Source organism: Ceratotherium simum, chromosome 11 (genome assembly GCF_057802395.1).
Source record: "Ceratotherium simum simum isolate JZ-2026a chromosome 11, ASM5780239v1, whole genome shotgun sequence".
In the NCBI taxonomy this organism is placed as follows: Eukaryota; Metazoa; Chordata; class Mammalia; order Perissodactyla; family Rhinocerotidae; genus Ceratotherium; species Ceratotherium simum.
Window position 1 is genome coordinate 2,632,834 of NC_141910.1, and position 22,063 is coordinate 2,654,896.

At 41.8% G+C, this 22,063-nt stretch overlaps 1 long non-coding RNA gene across 1 annotated transcript in view; it reads left to right on the top strand.

Moving 5' to 3' along the window:
- The window catches only part of LOC147915900 (uncharacterized), an 80,417-nt gene that overhangs the window by 33,906 nt on the left and 24,448 nt on the right, over positions 1 to 22,063 (top strand). Inside the window, exons 2-3 of the long non-coding RNA XR_015553610.1 lie at positions 9,925 to 10,006; positions 17,126 to 17,263. This is a non-coding gene — a long non-coding RNA (uncharacterized LOC147915900). The remainder of the gene's footprint in view (positions 1 to 9,924; positions 10,007 to 17,125; positions 17,264 to 22,063) is intronic.

Consider the following 22,063-nt stretch of genomic DNA (forward strand, 5'->3'; position numbering starts at 1 on the left):
AGGGAAGGTGGGGAAGGAAATTTGAGTAGGAGAGTGTGTTGTTTTGCAATATGCCCACAAATTTTTTGATACTTTTCCCTTCAAAAGATAGAGCCCAGGGGCCAGCCCAGTGGCACAAGTGGTTAAGTACATGTGCTCCGCTGAGGCAGCCCGGGGTTCTCCAGTTCAGATCCCAGGCACGCACCAACACACTGCTTTTCGAGCCATGCTGTGGAGGTGTCCCATATAAAGTAGAGGAAGTTGGGCATGGATGTTAGCTCAAGGCCAGTCTTCCTCAGAAAAAAGAGGAGGATTGGCATCTGATGTTAGCTCAGGGCTGATCTTCCTCACAAAAAAAAAAAAAAAAGATGGAGCCCAATTCTGTTCCCCTTAAGTGTGAGCAATTCTTGGTGATTTGCTTAATGAATAGCATGTGGCAGAAGTGTAAGTGTGTGACGTTCAAGATTAGGACATAAAAGGCATTGTGGCTTCTTCCTTGCTCTCTCTTAGATCACAAACTCTGGGGGAAACTAGCAGCCATGTTGTTAGGACACTCAAGCAGCCCTTTTAAGAGTCCTACAGGATGAAGAACTAAGGCCTCCTTCCAATAGCCAAGTGAGGGAGCCATCTTGAAGGTGGATCTTCCAGCCCGTGTCAAGCCTTTAGATGACTGAAGCCCTAGCTGACATCTTGACTGCAACCTCATGAGAGACCCTGAGCCAGAATCATCTACCTAAGCTGATCTACAAAAACTGTGACATGATAAATATTGGTTGTAAATTTTGGAGTAATTTGTTATGCAGCAATAGATAACAAATACAGATTGGGGCTAACATCATCAGCTTACCATCCTCCTCCACATACAATACAGAGCTCACTCATTATCAGCTGCCTCCACTGTCTTCTGTCAAAACTGAGAATGGACTCAGCCATATGAACTCAGTATTACCGTGCACTGCCAATAATGTCTTACTGACCAAAGCAAGTCAGGTGGCCAAGCCCAGATCCAATGGGTGGAGAAACTGACTCCACCTCTTGATGGGAGAAGCTACAACATCATATTGCAAAAGGGCATGCATACAGGAATAAGAGTAATTTATGACCATTTACAAAAATCTACCAAAAGCAGGGACATCTTATTGAGTCAGAAAGCACAGAAACTGTCAAAGACTAATGAAGTCATTTCAAAAGGACACAGGGGACAACGTGAAGGGTCTTCCACCGGCCTGGGATGGGACAATTGGAATTTGCTTTAAAATACTCCAGAAAAAACAAAGTTGCAGTATGGATGGATGAAACAAGATTGGCAGAAAGTTGAGAATAGTTGAAGCTGAGTGATGGACACATGAAGGTTCAATTTACTAGTCTCTCTACTTTTGGCATATTTGAAATTTTCCTTAATGAGAATTTTTAAAAAGTAATATATATTCAGGATAAAAAGTTAAGAAAACAAAGAAATATTAAAAATATAAAATTATTGGTTAATCCCACCACTCAGAGATACGAATGGTAACAAGGCTGTTCCCAGTCATATTTGCAAACCCTGGCCTCGCCGGCCTTGCTCAGGAGTGTCATTAACCATCTTTAAATAAACATGCCTTCTGCTATGCACCAGGGGGCCGCACCTTGTGGTTACCGACGGGAGAAGCAACTTGCTTGCAAATTGACACTTGCAATTTGGAGATTCTGTCCTTGGCACTGAGGTTTTGGGGCACACGTCTGAAACCAGTTTTCTTGCCCTAACTCAGGATCTTACTTGGGCAGGTCCCTTCTGGCCCTCACACAGGTATCTCCTTGAAAGTGTTTAGCTGCCTATCTCTGCACAGTCTGTCAGGCCTTCACACCCACAAAGAGAATTGTGAGTATGCCATAAACCTATATTTGAATTCAGCCCATCCTAAATATCCCCTACACGTTTGGAGAGACTCTCTCCTTTTTATATTATTGGGTAACAAAAAGACTGAACTTTTGTTTAATTTATATGGATTTATTTTGCAACACTTTACCAAATTGGGATCATACCCTATTTTATCACTTTACATATTCTGGAAATATTTTCATGTGCCAACTTTATAATATGATTTTTAGTGCTGAAATAATTTTCTGAAGTCTACATGTTATACATTCAAATTATTCTCCACAGCATTCTTCCCAGCTCAAAATAATGCTGTAGTGAATAAACCTTCCATTACCTGCCTATTTCCTTAGAATAGGGTCCTAGAAATGGGATTACTGAATCAAGGCATTTGAACATTTTAAAACTCCCCATATGCACGTGTGTAATATTTTAAAATGTTGTCAATGTGTTATGTGAAAAATGGTATCTTCCTTTGATTTGCTTTTGTTTGATCACAAGTGAAACTAAGGAAGCATTTTAATGATTTGGGGGAAGGTCAGGAGATATTAAGGGAAAAAAGGTCGCAGAACTCTCTCATTTGAAGGACAGTACCTTTAATGTGGGCCGCATCTGCTGCAGTGGTCAGTAGGGGTGAGTGGTAGAGCATTGGAGCCAGATAGACGGGTTTGAAGTCTAGCATCTTCAAGGCGTCTTCCAGCATCCTGAAGTCTAGCATCTTGGGCAGGTTTCTTGCCCATTTCCTCACCTGTAAGAACGGAGTAACAAGAGTACTTATCTCCTTCTGTCCTGAGGCGATCTCAGGAGCTAATCCATGCAAGGCTCAGTATTTTCCTGCCCTGGAGTAAACTCTCAGCACGTCACTGTCTGGGTCGTGACATGTTCGGACATTTGGAAATATTCCAAAATGTTAGATATTATCACTGGATGGTAGTATTACGTGTGATCTTTTTTCCTTACCTTGTTCTGTATTTTTGAAGTGTTTTATAATAATCTTGTGTTACTTTAATGAATTCAAAAGACTTTTTTAAACATGTTTTATAAAATGCAGCACCTCCCAGCTGGAAGCCCTCATTCCCCAAGGTTTGCAAACGTTTCAACACTAAGCCACCCCCCAGACAGCTGACCCCCCCACCCCACCCGCAGCTGCCTGCCCGACGACGTCTCCGAAGGCTGCAAGGATCAGTGTCTCGGGGCTGCCTGCCAGGTGCACAGCTGTGACCCCTTACAGCTTGAGCCGCTCTCGCCATGGCCACTTGAGGGCCCGCCTGGCCGGGGAGAGGGTCCTGCTGGAGCTGAGCAGAGATGAGGGAGTCGAGAACTGCTGTGGTAGCCCCCGCCCATCCGGTCCCACCATCTGTGCCTCTGGCCTGGCAGTCCCCAACAGGCTTTGGATTATTTTTAGAATTGACAGAGGCCTTCAAGATCACCTAGGCCGTGGTTCAGCCTAGGCTGCATATGAGAATCATTCAGGAAGCGTCTTAAAACAAACGGATGCTCGGGCCCCACTCCAGACCTATTGGATGAGACTCTCCAGAAGAGGACTCTGCCATGGGCAGGTGATTCTGGGCAGACAGGGTCCAGAACCACTGAGTCCAAGCTCCATGTGTCACAATTGGAGTAGCTGAGGCCTGGAGGCCAGGTAGCATCACATGGCACATTGTAGGACTGAACACACACCTCAGCTGGTGATGCAGCAGGAATCATCACAGTCCTCCCTCATGTATTGAGAGGACTGGGTGCTTTACAAAGATTTCCTCAGATGTCATCTCAATCAGTCCACATAACATGGGATGGGGAAGGCAGGTAGATATCATCTCTGTTTTGAAGACCAAGAAACTGAGGCCCAGAAGGATAAAATAAATTGCAAGACTGAGATAGAGCCAGAACTATAATCTGACTTAACTCCCAAGACACCCGCAGGCAGGACTCCCTCCCGGGGGTGGGGTGGCGGCGGGCACTCAGGTAGAATGCCTTGGAAGGCTTGCATTCCTGAGCCTTGCCCTGGACCTACTGTATCAGCATATCTGGGCATGGGAGAGAGTATGTGCAGTTTTTAGAAACTCCTCAGGGCATTATAATGGACACCAAAGTTTAAGGATCATTTCAAGTGCCTCCACTGTGGCGACCTGAGGCTGAACAGCAACGATATATGCCTATTTAAACATTAATTTTAATTGTGGGAGAGGGACTTCTAAGTTCAAGATGGCCGAGCAGAAGAAAACCTCAAAGAAGTTGTAATTAATATTCTCAGAGAGACAAGATACTGCATTCACTAAGCTAGAATAGGATGGTATTTAATTCTAGAAAGGAGTGACAACATGCAAAAATAAAAGGCCATGGAGATACGCTTACAAAATTCTGAGTGATGATGCTTTTTTCCATGCCTAGCCAAACTATCAATTGTATGTACATGAAACATCAAGATGTTTTCAGAATTTGAAAGTAAAAAATGAACCAACCAGCAAATAAGCACACAAAAGAATGTGTGCTTTCTCAAAAAGCTACTGTGCATCACACCTAGAAACCAGCCAGTGCAGACTGGAGCAAGAGGACAGAGGCCATTGTTTGACTTTTTAAACTATGTGCATGTATTACTTTGATCAAGAAAAAAATTCTACAGCCTCCAAAGGTAATTCCAAAAGTGTCTGACCCAATAGCATAATTGCTTGGCTGAGTTTCAGAAAGGAAAAAGATATTTGCAGCACAGATACCCAATTACAGATTTGCAGGGAGAATATATAAAGAACTCCTACAGATAAATAAGAGGGGTGGGGGAGATCTGAATTCAAAAGAAAAATGGACAAAAGATGTGAACAGGAATCCATGAATGGCTCACAAATATATGAAAAGTTTCTCACTAGAAATCAGGGAGGGGCTGCCCCGGTGGAGTAGTGGTTAAGTTTGCCTGCTCCACTTTGGTGGCCCGGGATTCGCAAGCCCGGATCCCGGGTGTGGCCCCACACACCGCTCATCAAGCCATGCTGTGGTGGCATCCCATATACTGAATAGAGGAAGACGGGCACAGATGTTAGCTCAGGGCTAATCTTCCTCACCAAAAAAAAAAAAAAAAAAGAAGAAAGAAATCAGGGAGAATCAAATTAAAAGCACAATGAAATACCATTTCATTTTATTCCTTTTTTGTCTTTTATTTTTCTTGGTGAGGAAGATTAGCCCTGAGCTAACATCTGGTGCCAATCCTCCTCTTTTTGTTAAGGAAGATTGGCCCTGGGCTAACATCCATGCCCATCTTCCTCTACTTTACATGTGGGACGCCTGCCAACCCATGGCTTGATAAGTGGTGCATAGGTCTGTGCCCAAGATCAGAACCTGTGAACCCCAGGCCGCTGAAGCAGAGAGCGTGAACTTAACCACTATACCACCGGGTCGGCCCCACTTTTTTTGTCTTTTTAAAATAATAACTTCTAAATTGTTTGCCTTCTTATTCTATTTTTTCCTTCTGATAGTATGAAAGTTATATACACTTTTTTTTAGTCTTTTAGTGCTACCCTTGAAAATTCACCAGGCATACTTAAGAAAGCCTAAAGTTAGTATCTTAAGAGTACCTCTGAAAAAAACCCCAAAGATCTTGTGTATTTGTTGAATATTTTAGTTTTGTGGTTTTTAACCCTACAAATTAGGCGTTAATATTATAATACAGTGCTTGTTCAGATTTCCTACATATTTACACAGCCAGTGAGTAACAACCAATGGTGGGAGGGGTGGAACATAAGCCCAGCCCCCTTGCATCAAGATGTGATTACTCCACAGCGCCACCTGTGCTCCAGAGCTCCCTGTGGGATTAGTCTGACGCTAGACCTCAGCTGAAACTCTCTTTGCCTCTCCTGCCCCATCTTGCTTCCCTCACTTCCTTACAGGCTTCTCCTGAGAGCACTACCTCAATAAATCACTCGCACAAGAACCCCGTCAAAGGCTCTGTTCTGAGGGATTCTGACCCAAGATAGCATCCTTTAGAAGTTCCTTTTGTATAGGCCTATATATATGACTCTCCCCATTTTCGTTTATCTGAAACTGTCAATTTCCCCCTTCTTTTTGAAAGGTAGCTTTTCAAGGTACACAATTTTAGATTGGCATTTATTTTCTTCTTAATGCTTTAAAGAGATCATTTCAAATAAGCACATGTAAAGATGCTCAATATCATTAATCATTAGGGAAATGCAAGTCTAAATCACAAAGATATACCACTTCTCACCCACTAGGATGGCTATAACCAAACAGATAGACAATAACAAGTGTTGGCAAAGATGTGGAGTAATTGGAAGCATCACATATTGCTGGTGGGAATGTAAAATGGGGCAGCTATTTTGGAAAACAGTGTGGCCATTCATCAAAAATTTCAACATAGAGTTATCACATGACCCAGCAATCCCACTCCTAGATATAGATCCAAGAAAAATTAAAACATGTGTCCACACAAAAACTTGTACGTGAATGTTCATAGTAGCATTATTCATAACAGCCAAAAAGTGGAAACAACTTAAATATCCATCAACTGATGAATGGATAAACAAAATATAGTATATCCATACAATGGAATATTATTCAGCAGAAAAAGAAATGAAGTACTGATACATGCTACAACATGGATAAACCTTGAAAACAGACTAACTGAAAGAAGCTAGACATGAAGACCACATATTGTATGACTCTATTTACATGAAATGTTAACAATGGGCAAATCTATAGAGACAATCTATAGAGAAAGCAGACTGCTAATTGCTTAGGGCTGGGGTGAGAAGAGGAAGGGAATGAGGAGTGACAGCTAATGGGTATGAGGTCCTCTGAAGGAGGATGAAAATGTTCTAAAATTGATTGTGGTGATAGTCGCACAACTCTGTGAATATACTAAAAACATTGAGTTGTGTACTTTAAAAGGGTGAATCATATGGTGTGTAAATTATGTTTCAATAAAGCTATTTAAAAAAAGATATCAGCTCAGCAATCAAATTCCTTGGTATTTACCCAAATGAATTGAAAACTTATGTCCACACAAAAACCTGCACAAGAATGTTTATAGCAGCTTTATTCATAACTGCCAAAACTTGGAAGCAACTAAGATGTCTTCCAGTAGGTGAATGGGTAAACTCTGGCACATCCAGACAATGGAATATTATTCAGCACGAAAAAGAAATGAGCCATCAAGCCATGAAAAGACATAGGGGAAACTTAAATGCATATTATTAAGTGAAAGAAGCCAGTCTAAAAGCCCAGATACTGTGTGATTCAAACTACCTGACATTCTGGAAAAGTCAAAACTATGGAGACAGTAAAAAGATAAGAGATTGCCAGGGGTTAGGGAGGAAAGAGGAATAAATAGGTGAGCACAAGGATTTTTAGGGCAGTGAAACCATTCTCTGTGATGCTGTGATGGTAGACACATGTCATTATACATTTGTCAAAATCCGTGGAATGTCCAACACCAAGAATGAATCTTAATGTAAACTATGGGCTTTGGGTGACAATGATGTGTGAATGTAGGTTCGTCGATGTACGAATGTACTGCTCCGGTGCATGTAGGGGTATACGGGAACTCTGCATTTTCCAATCGTAACTGTGAACCTAAAACTGCTCTAAAAATAAAATCTTTCTTTAAAAAAAAGAAAAAAAGTGACAATCACCTATATTAAAAATATATATATTATTTCATCGTCTTCTGGCTTCCATAATTGCTATGAGAAAGCTACTGCCAGTCTAATTGTAGTTTCTTTGTAAGTGATCTTTTTCCTGTCTTTTAAAAAATCTCTATCTTAGGTGTTCTGCAGTTTCACTGCACTGTGTCTAGGTGTTGACTTCTTATTTATCTTGTTTCCTGCAGCTATGATCTATGCATGTGGTCTATCCTCAGTACTAGAAATTTCTCAGCCATTATCTCTTCAAAGATGCTTCTCTTCCATCCTCTCTATTCTCTTCTTCTGGAGTTCTGATAGGCAGGCATATGTGGGACCTTCTCACCCTACCCTTCTCGTCTCATAACTTCCTTTTCATATTCTCCATCTCCTTGCCTCTCTCTCTTTCCATTCCAGATAATTTTTCTCTTCCTCTTTGTATAATCTCTGTTTAACCCTTCCATTACTTTCACTTCTCTTTTTTTATTGAGGTCATAATAGTTTATAACATTGTGAAATTTCAGTTGTACATTATTATTTGTCAGTCACCATATATATGTGCCCTTTACCCCTTATGCCCACCACTCAACTGATAACCACTACTCTCTTCTCTTTGTCCATGTGTTTGTTTATCTTTCAGATATGAGTGAAATCACATGGTGTTTGTCTTTCTCTGTCTGGCTTATTTCGCTTAACATAATACCCTCAAGGTCCATCCATGTCATTGCAAATCTGAGGATTTTGTCTTTTCTTATGGCTAAGTAGTATTCCATTGTATATATACACCACATCTTCTTTATCCATTTGTCAGTGGATGGGCACTTGGGTTGCTTCCATGTCTTGTCTATTGTGAATAATGCTGCAATGAACTTGGAGGTGTATAAGTCTCTTTGAATTGTTGATTTTAAGTTCTTCGGATAAATACTCAGTAGTGGGATAGCTGGGTCATATGGCATTTCTATTTTTAAATTTTAGAGAAATCTCCATACTGTTTTCCATAGTGGCTGCACCAGTTTGCATTCCCACCAGCAGTGTATGAGGGCTCCCTTTTCTCCACATCCTCTCCAACATTTGTTATTTTTTGTCTTGGTGATTCTAGCCATTCTAATACGTGTAAGGTAATATCTCAGTGTAGTTTTTTCTTTTTTTTTCTCCCCAAAGCCCCAGTAGATAGTTGTATGTGGTAGTTGCACATCCTGCTAGTTGCTGTATGTGGGACACCGCCTCAGCATGGCCAGACAAGCAGTGCATCAGTGCGCACCCGGGATCCGAATGCAGGCCACCAGTAGCAGAGCACGTGCACTTAACTGCTAAGCCACTGGGCCGGCCCCTCAGTGTAGTTTTGATTTGCATTTCTCTAATGATTAGTGATGTAGAACATCTTTTCATGTGCCTGTTGGCCATCTGTATGTCTTCTTTGGAAAAATGTTCATAGCCTCTGCCCATTTTTTGATCAGGTTGTTTGTTTTTTTGTTGTTAAGTTGTGTGAGTTCTTTATATATTTTGGAGATTAACCCCTTGTCAGATATATGGTTTGCAAATATTTGCTCCCAGTTGGTGGGTTGTCTTTTCATTTTGTTCGTTGTTTCCTTTGCCTTGCAGAAGCTCTTTAGTCTGATGAAGTCCCATTTGTTTATTTTTTCTTTTGTTTCCCTTGCCTGTGTAGACATGGTATTCGAAAGAATCTTCTAAAACGGATGTCAAAGCGTGTACTGCCTATGTTTTCTTCTAGGAGTTTTATGGTTTCATGTCTTATCTTCAAGTGTTTAATCCATTTTGAGTTAATTTTTGTGTATGGCAAAAGATAATGGTCTACTTTCACTTTTTTGCATGTGGCTGTTCAGTTTTCCCAACACCATTTATTGAAGAGACTTTCCTTTCTCCATTGTATGTTCTTAGCTCCTTTGTTGAAGATTAGCTGTCCGTAGATGTGTGGTTTTATTTCTGGGCTTTCAATTCTGTTCCATTGACCTGTGTGTCTGTTTTTGTACCAGTACCATGCTGTTTTATTTTTATTTTTTTTATTTTTATTATTATTATTTTTTTTGTGAGGAAGATCAGCCCTAAGCTAACATCCATGCTAATCCTCCTCTTTTTGCTGAGGAAGACCAGCTCTGAGCTAACATCTATTGCCAATCCTCCTCCTTTTTTTTTTTTTTTTAATCCCCAAAGCCCCAGTAGATAGTTGTATGTCATAGTTGCACATGCTTCTAGTTGCTGTATGTGGGACGCGGCCTCAGCGTGGCCGGAGAAGTGGTGCGTTGGTGTGCGCCTGGGATCCGAACCCGGGCCGCCAGTGACGGAGTGCGTGCACTCAACTGCTAAGCCACGGGGCCGGCCCATGCTGTTTTGATTACTATCGCTTTTTACTATATTTTGAAGTCAAGGGTTGTAATACCTCCAGCTTTGTTCTTTTTTTTTTTTTTTAACTATTCTTTTCTTTTTTTCTTTTTTCTTCCAAAGCTCCAGTACATCGTTGTCTGTCACAGTTGAAGAGTTGTAGTTCTTCTATCTGGGACCCCGCCTCAGCACGGCATGATGAGCGGTGAGTAGGTCCACGCCCAGGATCTGAACCAGCGAACCCCAGGCCGCTGAAGTGAAAGGCGCGAACTTAACCGCTATGCCGCCAGGCTGGCCCTCCAGCTTTCTTCTTTTTTACCAGGATTGCTTTTACTATTTGGGGTCTTGTGTTGCCCCATATGAATGTTAGTATTCTTTGTTCTATTTCCGTGAAGAATGCCCTTGGGATTCCGATTGAGATTGCATTGAATCTATAGATTGCTTTAAGTAGTATGGACATTTTAACTATGTTCATTCTTCCAATCCAAGTGCGTGGAATATTTTTCCATTTCTTTATGTCATCATTGATCTCACTCAATAATGTCTTATAGTTTTCATTGTATAGGTCTTTCACTTCCTTGGTTAAATTTATTCCTAGATATTTTATTCTTTTTGTTGTGTTTGTAAATGGGATCGTATTCTTGAGTTCTCTTTCTGTTAGCCTGTTATTAGAGTGTAGAAATGCAACTTATTTTTCTAAGTTGATTTTGTACCCTGCAATTTTCCTGTAGTTATTGATTATTTCTAGTAGTTTTGTGATGGATTTCTTTAGGATTTTCTACATATAAAATCATGTTGTCTGCAAAGAGGGAGAGTTTCACTTCTTCCTTGCCAATTTGGATACATTTTATTTCTTTTTCTTGCCTAATTGCTCTGCCCAAAATCTCCCGTACTACGTTGAATAAGAGTGGTGAGTGGGCACCCTTGTCTTGTTCCTGTTCTCAGAGGGATAGCTTTCAGTTTTTCCCCATTGAGTATAATGTTGACTGTGGGTTTGTCATATATGGCCTTTACTATGTTAAGTTACTTTCCTGCTATACCCACTTTATTGAGAGTTTTTATCATAAATGGATATTACATCTTGTCAAATGCTTTCTATTGCATCTGTTGAGATGATCATGTGGTTTTTATTCCTCATTTTGTTAATGTGGTGTATCACATTGATTGATTTGCGATGTTGAATCATCCCTGCATCTCTAGTATAAATCCTACTTGACCATATTGAATGATCCTTTTAGTGTATTGCTGTATTTGGTTTGCCAATATTTTGTTGAGGATTTTTCCATCTATGTTCATCAGCCAAATAGGCCTATAATTTTCCTTTTTCGTATTGTCTTTGTCTGGCTTTGGGATCAGGGTGATGCTGTCCTCGTAAAATGTGTTAGGAAGTGTTCCATCTTCTTCAAGTTTTTGGAAGAGTTTGAGAAGGATATGTATTAAATCTTCTTTGAATGTTTGGTAGAATTCTCCAGAGAAGCCATCTGGTCCTGGACTTTTATTTTTGGTGACGTTTTTGATTACTGTTTCAATCTCTCTCCTTGTGACTGGTCTACTCAGATTCTCTATTTGTTCTTGACTAGTTTTGGGAAGTTGTATGAGTCTAAGAATTTATCCTTTTCTTCTAGATTGTCCAATTTGTTGGCATATAGTTTTTCATAGTATTCTCTTATAATCTTTTGTATTTCTGTGGTATCTGTTGTAATTTCTCCTTTTTCATGTCTAATTTTATTTATTAGAGCCTTCTCTCTCTCTTTGTTTTCTTAGTGAGTCTTGCAAGGGTTTGTCAGTTTTGTTTATCTTCTCAAAGAACCAGCTCTTAGTTTCATTGATCCTTTCTACTGTTTTTTTGGTTTCAATTTCATTTATTTCTGCTCTAATTTTTATCATTTCCCTCCTTCTGCTGACTTTGGGCTTTGTTTGTTCTTCTTTTTCTAGTTTTGTTAGATGTAGTTAAAGACTGCTTATTTGGGAATTTTCTTACTTGTTAAAGTGGGCCTGTATTGCTATGAATTTCCATCTTAGGACTGCTTTTGTTGCATCCCATATGAGTTGGTATGGTGTATTTTCATTTTCATTTGTCTCCAGGTATTTTTTGATTTCTCCTTTAATTTCTTCAATGATCCATTTGTTGTTCAATAGCATGTTGTTTAGTCTCCACATATTTGTCACTTTCCCAGCTTTTCTCTTGTAGTTGATTTCTAGTTTCATAGCATTATGGTCAGAAAGGATGCTTGATATGATTTCAGTCTTCTTAAATTTATTGAAGCTTGCCTTGTTTCCCAACATATGATCTATCTTTGAGAACGTTCCATGTGCACTTAAGAAGAATGTGTATTCTGCTGTTTTAGGATGGAGTGTTCTATGTCTATCTATTAAGTCCATCTGGTCTCGTTTTTCATTTAATTCCACTATTGCCTTGTTGACTTTCTGTCTGGATGATCCAGCCTTTGATGTAAGTGGGTTGTTAAGGTCCCCTACTATTATTGTGTTGCTGTCAATATCTCATTTTAGGTCTGTTAATAGTTGCTTTATGTACTTTGGTGCTCCTGTGTTAGGTGCATATATATTTATGTATTATGTCTTCTTGGTGGAGTGTCCCTTTTATCATTATACACTGCGCCACTTTGTCACTTATTGCATTTTTTATCTTGAAGTCTACTTTGTCTGATGTAAGTATGGCAACACCTGCTTTCTTTTGTTTGCCATTAGCCTGGAGTATCATCTTCCATCCCTTCACTCTAAGCTTGTGTTTGTCTTTAGAGCTGAGATGTGTTTCCTGGAGGCAGCATATTTTTGGGTCTTGTTTTATAATCTATACAGCGACTCTGTGTCTTTTGATTGGAGAATTCAATTCATTTACATTTAGAGTGATTATTGATATTTGAGGGCTTAATACTGCCATTTTATCACTTGCTTTATTTCCCTTGTTTCTCGTCCTGTGTATTTCGGACTGCCAGTTCAGTTTGGTGGCTCTCTATGATGGTTATCTCAGTTTTATCTTTATTTATCATCTGTGTCTCTGTCCTGAGTTTTTGTTTAGTGGTTACTGTGAGGTTTGTATAAAAGATCTCGTAGATGAGGGCCGGCCCCGTGGCTTAGTGGTTAAGTGCGTGCGCTCCGCTGCTGGCTGCCTGGGTTCGGATCCTGGGCGCGCACCGATGCACCGCTTCTCCGGCCATGCTGAGGCCGTGTCCCACATACAGCAACTAGAAGGATGTGCAGCTATGACATACAACTATCTACTGGGGCTTTGGGGGAAAAAAATAAATAAATAAAATCTTTAAAAAAAAAAAAAAAGATCTCGTAGATGAGATGGTCCATTTTCTGATAGCCTCTTATTTCCTTAGTCTAAGCAGGTTCCATCCCTTTCCTCTTCCCCAACTAAGTTATCGTTGTCACAACTTAGTCCATTTTCTGTTGTGGTTAAAGTGAATTGATTATATTTATTTTTGATGTTTTCCTTCCCTTTATCTGTAATGTTATAATAGTGTTTGCTAACCTGTTCTGTTAGAGAGCTGCAGTTTTCTGATTTTGTCTGCCTATTTATCACCTTGCTCAAGGCTTTGTAAGCCCTTTCTTTTTTCTTCAGGTATGAGGGCCTTCTTGATCTTTTCTTGTAGAGGGGGTCAGGAGGTCTTGTGGCGATGAACTCCCTCAGCTTTTGTTTATCTGAGAAAGATTTTATTTCTCCATCATATCTGAAGGATATTTCCGCTGGATAGAGTATTCTTGGCTGAAAGTTTTTGTCTTTCAAAATTTTAATATATCATTCCACTCTCTCCTAGCCCGTAAAGTTTCTGCTGATAAATCTGCTGAAAGCCTGATAGGGGTTCCTTTGTAGGTTATTTTCTTCTGCCTTGCTGCCCTTAATATTTTTTCTTTGTCATTGAATTTTGCCAGTTTTACTAATATTTGCCTTAGAGAAGGTCTTTTTACACTGATGTAATTAGGAGTTCTATTAGCTTCTTTTACCTGTAATTCCAGCTCCTTCCACAGGTTTGGAACGTTCTCAGCTATTATTTCTTTTAACAAGCTCTCTGCTCCTTTCTCCCTCTCTTCTCCTTCTGGAATACCAATGATCCTTATGTTGCATTTCCTAATAGAGTTGGATATTTCTCAGAGAATTTCTTCATGTTTTTCTTTTTTTTTCTTTTCTGTGAGGAATATTGGCCCTGAGCTAACATCTGTGCCAATCTTCCTCTCTTTTGTATGTGGAATGCCGCCACAGCATGGCTTGATGAGTGGTGTGTAGGTCTGTGCCTGGGATCTGAACCTGTGAATCTTGGCCTGCTGAACTGGAGCATGCAAACTTAACCATTACACCACCAGGGCAGCCCTTCTTCATTTCTTTTTAGTCTTAGTTTTCTCTCCTCCTCCATCTGAAGCATTTCTATATTTCTGTCCTCTAAATTGCTAATTCTGTCCTCCATAATATCAGCTCTGTTATTTAAAGACTCCAGATTTTTCTTTATCTCATTCATTGTGTTTTTCATCTCCAACACTTCTGACTGTTTTTTCTTTATAGTTTCAGTCTCTTTTGTGAAGAATTCCCTGTGTTCATTAATTTTATTCCCGATTTCCTTGAACTGTCTTTCTGAGTTTTCTTGTAACTCATTGAGTTTTTTTATGACAGCTATTTTGAATTATCTGTCATTTTAGCTTGTAAATTTCAGTGCCTTCAGGATTGATTTCTGGGTGCTTGTCATTTTCCTTCTGGTCTGGAGTATTAATATACCTCTTCATACTATTTGACAGGGTGGATTTGTGCCTTTGCATGGTGGTAGTATCTGGTCACAGATTCCACCTGCTGCCACTGCAGGGGTGGGGGCAGGAGCTGTGTGTTCTGAGCCCACTGCAATCTCTGGCATCTGTGCCTGTCCTTTGGAAGTTATGCTAATAGAGCCTGTGTTTGCCTGGTCTCCACTGCTGCTTTCAAAAAGTATACTCAGGCACTCTGGTGGGGCTCCCCTGCTCAGGCCATTGGGCCAAGCTGGTGTGTCAGGTGGGGGGTGGGGTGAGGGGTGCTTTCTTTCGTGTGCACAATCCTGTTTGCCTCAGCTCTGTACTCACTATCTGCCTGGCTTGGTGTGGAGACCCCCATGATTGCTTAGCTGCCTTGGTGTAGGGCATTCCCACAGGCTAGGAGGCAGCTCTGAGAGCACAAGCACTCCTGCAGAAGGCTGCCTTCTCTCCCTTCTCCTCTCAGGGTCATGTGCTGGCCTCCATGAGGTCCTCCCCCCCCCCAGGTCACTGCACACAGGAGGGAGAGGTGATCCCCTTAACTCCTTCCACTGCCTCCTGGGGGTGTCCAGCACCCCCACCTTCAGACAAATGGCTGTGTGGATCTCTCAGACGTCTATTGTGTTGTGTGAATGTCCTCTGTTGGATTGTGAATGTCCTTTTTGTTGTATCCTGGGGGGAGAGACTAAGAGAAGAGCTCACTCTGCCATGATGCTGACGTCCTTCACTTCTTATTTTGAGATAATTGTAGATTCACGTGCAGTTTAAAGAAATGATATAGAAAGATCCCATATACCCTTTACTCAGTTTCCCCCAATGGTCACATCTTGCAAAACCATACTACAGTATCACTACCAGGATATTGGTATTGATACAGTCAAGATACAGAATTTATCCATCATACAAGGGCTCAGGTTGCCCTTTTATACTCACACCCACTCCCCTCCTACCTCTACCCTCTCCTTAATCCCTGGCAATCACTAACCTGTTCCTCATTTCTATAATTTTGTCTTTTTAAGAATGTTATATAAATAGAACCATACAGTGTATAACCTTTTTGAACAGACTTTTTTCACTTGGCATAATGCTCTGGACATTCATCCCCTTATTCTATTTTTCAAATCATGAACAGATGTTGAATTTTGCCAAATGCTTTTCCTGCATCACTTGATACGATTATGTGCTTTTCCTTCTTTAGTCTGTTAATATGGTAGATAATATTGATTGATTTTTTAAATATTAAACCAGCCCTGCATCCCTGGAACTCTGCTTGGTCATGGGGTATAATTCTTTTTATGTATTGCTGAATTCTAGTTGCTAATATTTGTTAAGGATTTTTATTCATGACGGAGATTTGTCTGTCTGTTGAGTTTTTATTTCAACAATTATCTTTTTAATTTCTAAACATTCAATTTAGTTTTCTTTAAACTTCCTTGTTATTGACAGTCTCTGTTGCTTTCTCATTTTGTGTTCCTAGCTTTGTTTTTTTTTGATGATAATGGATTGTGAGCTCATATTTGGTTTATCTTAATCTAGGGGAACCCCAAGGGCTTACACTGGGGATGATTTCTTCCAAGTAAAATTTGTATTTCTTTCTGCTGAGGCCAGAGAGCCCATCTCCTGGGGCCACTTCAGCTCCCTGTGCACTCCCCCCATCAGAGTCTCAAACTCCTGACTGCAAGGCTTCTGTCAGTATTTACTGTCCAGGCAACTCTTCCTCTCAGGACTTTTCCCCTTTGAAGATTTTGCTCTATTTCTTCAAACCCAGGAAAGTAATACAAACAATTGTTTTTGTTTTTGTTTTTGTGGGAGGTCCTCTAAGAATATCTAGTTCACTACAGTGCTGGCAGCAGAATGACATTCCATTTCACATCTATCAGAATGGCAAACACGTCAATGCCTGACACTTCAAGTGTTGAGGACATGAGCAAATTAAACCCTTGTGCATTGCTAGTTGGAGCATAAATTGGAACAACTACTTTGATGAGCTAGTTGTTATTGTCTAGAAAAATTTAAGATGCACATATCCTACATTCTACTCCTGGTATATACTCTAGTTAAACTCTTCCACACACATCCTAATAGACATGTACAAGAATATTCATCATGTGTTGTTTATAAAAGAACTCATTGGAAACAGGCTTAATGTTTATTAGGAGAATACATTGTGGTATATTTATACAATGGAATACTATGCAGCAAAGGAAAGGAATAAATCAGAGCTACATGTATTAATCTGGATAAATCTCAAAAATAATGTGAGCAAAAAAAGCAAGTTTGCAGAAAAATATGTATAATATGATTGTTTCCATAAAGATTAAAACATGTAAAACAATGGTAAATATGACTTAGGAATGCATACATATATAATAAGACTATGAAGAAATGCATAATAGCAATCAACACCAAACTCAGAACAGCAGTTCCTCTGAAGAGAAGAGTAGGAACATAAATTGGGAGGGAGACCCAGGGGCTTCAACTCAATTAATATTGTTTTATTTCTTAAACTGAGTGGTAAGTACATGGTTATTCACTATACTATTCTTTGTATCTTGTCATAAGTCTTGCCTTGTTATCTACTCAGGTTATTACCTCTGACTACCTCTAATGGAGTGAACCCCAGAGTCACCAGTAGAAATGAGGTTAAGTTCAGTCAGGGAGAAGGTGTGGTCTGAGAAAAGAAGACAGCTGAGGTCCACTAACATCTCTAAAGGCTCAAAAGGTAAGGACTTGGCAAGTATGGTGTTTACAAATCTGCAGAAGAAGAGAATTTCAAGAATGCTTGTGTAGTAGGCAGCTTCTGAAATGGCTCCCAATGATCCCCACCTCCTGGTGTTCATATCCTTGAGTAATAACATCCTGATGAGCATGGGCTAGACACAGTCACTTGATTCTAACAAAGAATATGTGATGGGATGTCACTTCCTAGCTTTGGTTACAAAAGAATATGACTTCTGTCTTGCTTGAATTCTCTCTCTCTTTTGCTCATCTCCTGGCTTGCTCTGATCAAGCAAGCTGCCATGTTGTGAGTTGTCCTATGGAGAGGCCTACATGACAAGGGACTGTGGGTGGCTGCTGGCCAACAGCCAGAGATGAACTGAGGGCCTCAGTCCAATAACCCGTGAGGAACTGAATCCTGTCAACAGCTACGTGAGTAAGCTTGGAAGTGGGTCTTTACTTAGTGAAGCCTTCATATCAGGCCATAACCCTGGCCAAAACCTTGATTACAGCCTGTGGTAGACCCTGAGCCAGGGAACTCAGCTTGGGTTCATGACCCACTGAAACTATGAGATAATAAATGTTGCTGTTTTAAGTGACTAAGTTTTGGGGTGATTCATTATGCAGCAATAGATAACAAATATAGATTTTGGTACCTGGAAATGAGGGGCTACCATAAGTAATACCAAAATGTGTGGGAGTGGCTTTGGAATGAGGTGGTGAGCAAAGGCCGGAAAGATTTTTTTTTTAACTTTTTTTTTGTGTGTGTGAGGAAGATGTGCCCTGAGCTAACATCCATGCCCATCTTCATCCATGCCCTTCTTCCTCCACTTTATATGGGATGCCGCCACAGCATGGCTTGACAAGTGGTGCATCGGTGCACGCCCAGGATCCGAACCCGGGCTGACAGTAGTGGAGCACACGCACTTAACTGCTACGCCATGGGGCCAGCCCCAAAGGCCGGAAAGATTTTGAGGAGCACATTAGAAAAAGCCTAAATTGCCTTGAACGTGCTATTAGTAGAAATCTGGAGGCTTTGAGGAGGCTGCCAGTAAGGCTCAAGAGGAAATGAGGAAAATATTGTTGGAAACTAGAGGAAGGGGGAGGAGGGTTGATGTTACATAAAGGCAGAAAGCTTAGTGACATTGTCATCTGAAATTATGTGGAAGGTAGAACATGTGCCTAGTGAACTTGGTGATATAGCTGAAGAGATTTCCAAACAATGTGTTGAAGATGCCACCTGGTTTCTTCTTGCTGCTTAGAGTAAAATTCCAGAGGAGAAAGATAAATTGAAAGAAGGACTATTAAACGAAAAGGGGCCAGGACTTGACGATTTTGAAAGTTCTCAGTCTCTCTAGATGGCAAACTAGGCTAAAATTAAGAAATGACTTCTGAGCACTATCAGAAAACTATGATCTTGGGATAAAGGCAAGTGTGACTCTACAACCTTTCATTAAGGCCTCAGAAAAATCAAAGATTCGGTCACATTAAAAGCCCTTCAAGGGGCCGGCCCCGTGGCGTAGTGGTTGGGTGCGCACACTCCGCTGCTGGTGGCCTGGGTTCTGATCCCGCACACACACTGACGCACCGCTTGTCAGGCCATGCTGTGATGGCATCCCATATAGAGTAGAGGAAGATGGGCATGGATGTTAGCTCAGGGGCAATCTTCCTCAGCAAAAAGAGGAGGATTGGCATGGATGTTAGCTCAGGGCTGATCTTCCTCACAAAAAAAAAAAAAAAGGAAAAGCCCTTCAAGAGATTAAGAGTGTCCCTCCCAGATACTCTCCAATCAAGCAATAGGGCCTCTAGGGTGTTTAAGAGCACTGTCTCTCAGCAGGAGCCCAAGGTAGAGAAGGGCTAATCTTAAAAAGATCTGTGGGAATGACTTTTGTTGAACGGAATGAACCTCAATGAGATTTACAGAAGACCCACAAAGTTTTTGAGAAAACTATATAAGCAGAAACACTGCCAGCTTAGACTGAAAGAGACAGAGATGTAAAAAATGAAAAAAGACTGTTGGACCTCCAAAATTTTACTGGAAGGAAAGAAGCTGAGAAAACTATATATTCAGGTGCAAACATGCATTACCTTCATGATAAAGGAAGGATGGGCTCAGAGGCAGAACCAAGAGCCAAAAGGGCACAGCCAAAAGTCATGGAGAATTACTCCTAGGCCTTGAAACCTAATCAAGGAACTTGCAACATCTAGCCAGCTGCACTTCAGAATTTCTGTGGACCAATGATTTCCTTTGCTTCTCATTTTTTTGATTTTTGTACAGGAATGTCTATAGCAATTATCCTATATCTGTCCCACCATTGCATGTTGAGAGGGACAAATATCTCCTCTCTTTAGTTTCACAAATCCACAGATAGAGAGGAACCAAATTTGAGAGCTGGAACTACGCCTGAGGCGCTTCATCCACACGTGGACCTGATTTAGATGATCCATTTCTGAACTTGGAGCTGATGCCATAATGGGAAGAGATTTTGGGGGGACCTTGGGAAGGAGTGAATGTATTTTGCATGTAACAGGTACATGAATCTTTGGGGGCCAGAAGGTGGACTGTGGTTGGCAGCTTCTAAGAGGGCCCTCAATGATCCCCACCTCTGAGTAGTCACATCTTCTGTAATCCTCTCCCTTTGAAGGTGTGCTGCTGGACCTAATGGCCCTTCCTGAGACCAAGATCACTTAAGCCAGGCACTACAGACCTGGATGTAATGGTTCCATGCATGGCTCTGCAACAGCAGGTTCCCTGAGAAGGGCCAAAGGCAGAGCAGGCTGTGACATCTCCAGGGGGCTCCAGAGACCCTGCTCTGCTCTGGTTCTCCTCTAACCTCTCTGCCTACAGCTTCATGCCTCCACCCAGGTTCTCTTTGCTCATCCTGTGAGAGCACTATCTGATCCAGCCTCAGCCCGCAAGGTTTGTGCTATTTCCCAGAAACCTCACACTCAGCAGGGACCCTGAAGAGGAAAGCAGTCTTGGCCTTCTTAGGAGTGTCAGGGAAGGAAAACAGTCTGATTGTGCAGGGGCCCTAGCTCTCCTTGGACTCCAGGATCCTTACCCCTTGGGTAGGGGGAGGTGCTGGCCCCTCTGCAACATTGCCAGCCGTTAGTCACCACCCTCCTGGCCATACCTGCTGCTGCTGTGCCTGGCATCTTTGCTCATCAGCCTCTTCCTAATAGGAAGGTTGTGCTGGGAGCCGGGGTGATTGACAGCTGGAGCTCCTATGGGGCTCATTAAGGGAAGCTGGATGGGGGATCTAGGAGAGCTCACTCTCCTCTGCCAACCCCAGACCGAGGCAGTGGGCTGGGAGCAGGGAGGAGTGGGGGTCGGATCCTCCTGGGCTGGATGTCCTCTGCAGCCTGCCAGCTCAAGGCCCAGCTGTGGCCACTGCTGAGGGTGAGCCTGCACTCCTGAAGGCCCAGCAGGTGGCCTGGAATATTCATAAGTGCCAAAGCCTCCTATCCCTGGGCCTGTGGGTCTCCTCAGACCCCCTGGCACATGCCTGACACTGCCTTCCATTCTAGAGACCCCGTGAGCTACTATGCACCACACCCAACTCTTCCTCCTCCCCCTCCGAATCCTCTCCTTCTCCAATTTCCCAGCCTTGTGACATGCTGGGCCTGGTTGTCATCATTTTGGTTTGCTAAAATAACCTCCAAAGAACTGCTTATAATACCTAGTGTTAGAAAGTCGCTGTATACTCTGTATCTACATCTCTCTGTCTAAACGTGGGCTAATTTTCCTTTTCCGTTTATACGCTTTTACTTTGTTCAAATATTTTTATGTCTCTTTAGTTACTTTCAAAATCAGGAAAAACAATAGATATTTCCAATTTGGAAGGGAAAAAAGGTCATTAATTTCTCTGCTGGTGATCAAGAGCAAGGACTCTGTAGCCAGACTGACAATATTTGAATCCCTATCCTGGATGACCTTGGGCAAGATACTTAAGCTCTCTGTGTTTTAGAGTTCTCACGTGTGAAATGGAATTAATAATCATTCCTCCCTCAGAGGGTTGTTGTGAAGATTAAATGAGTTATATGTATAAAGTGTTTGCTGATACATAGTAAATCCTAAATAAGTATTTGTTAAATAAAAGTTTAAAATTCAGCTCAGCTGCCTGTGAGAGGCAGATGAGTCATGGGGTCCAATGGCTCCTGTCTCAGCCCCTGCTCCTGTTTCTCCCTACTAACTTCTGGCCCCTCCTGCCCAGGGTCCAGAAGTCAGAATTTGTGCAAGTTCTGGTTACTGCTCCAAGATATTGGCCCAGGACACTGCCCAATCCCCAGCCCCTGGCAGGTCCTGTGTGCCTTTAGCTGCCTCTAACCTCTGCCTGTGAACTCCACTCGGAGGACCATCAGGGCCTGTGGACATGCCATTCACACCCCAGTTGCCCTCCCATCTGACTTTCCACTGTCATCGAATCCCTCCCTGTATCTCCTGGACGACCTTGGGGCCCTAAGATTGTTCTGTCCTCAAACTCTAACTGCAACTGCCTGGTCCTCCCACAGCACCATGCCAGGCCTTCTGCCCGACCACTGTGGTGGCCCTTCCCCATGGAGCATGGTCTAGGACCAAGCCCAGCCTCCCCCCAGCCTCCCTGCCTTGCTGTGTGTGAAAGCCAGCCCTCCTTCCAGTGAAGCCTGTAGTTCCCTCCTGAGGCTCCAAACTCTGGCATCACACTTTCTCAGTCCCACCCTGCTTCTCTTGGGACAGAAATGAACTTGAGGATTGACTCAATACTTGACTGTGGCTAAAGGATCTGCCTCCAAGCTCCCTCAAGTAGTTCTTTCCAGGATGTTG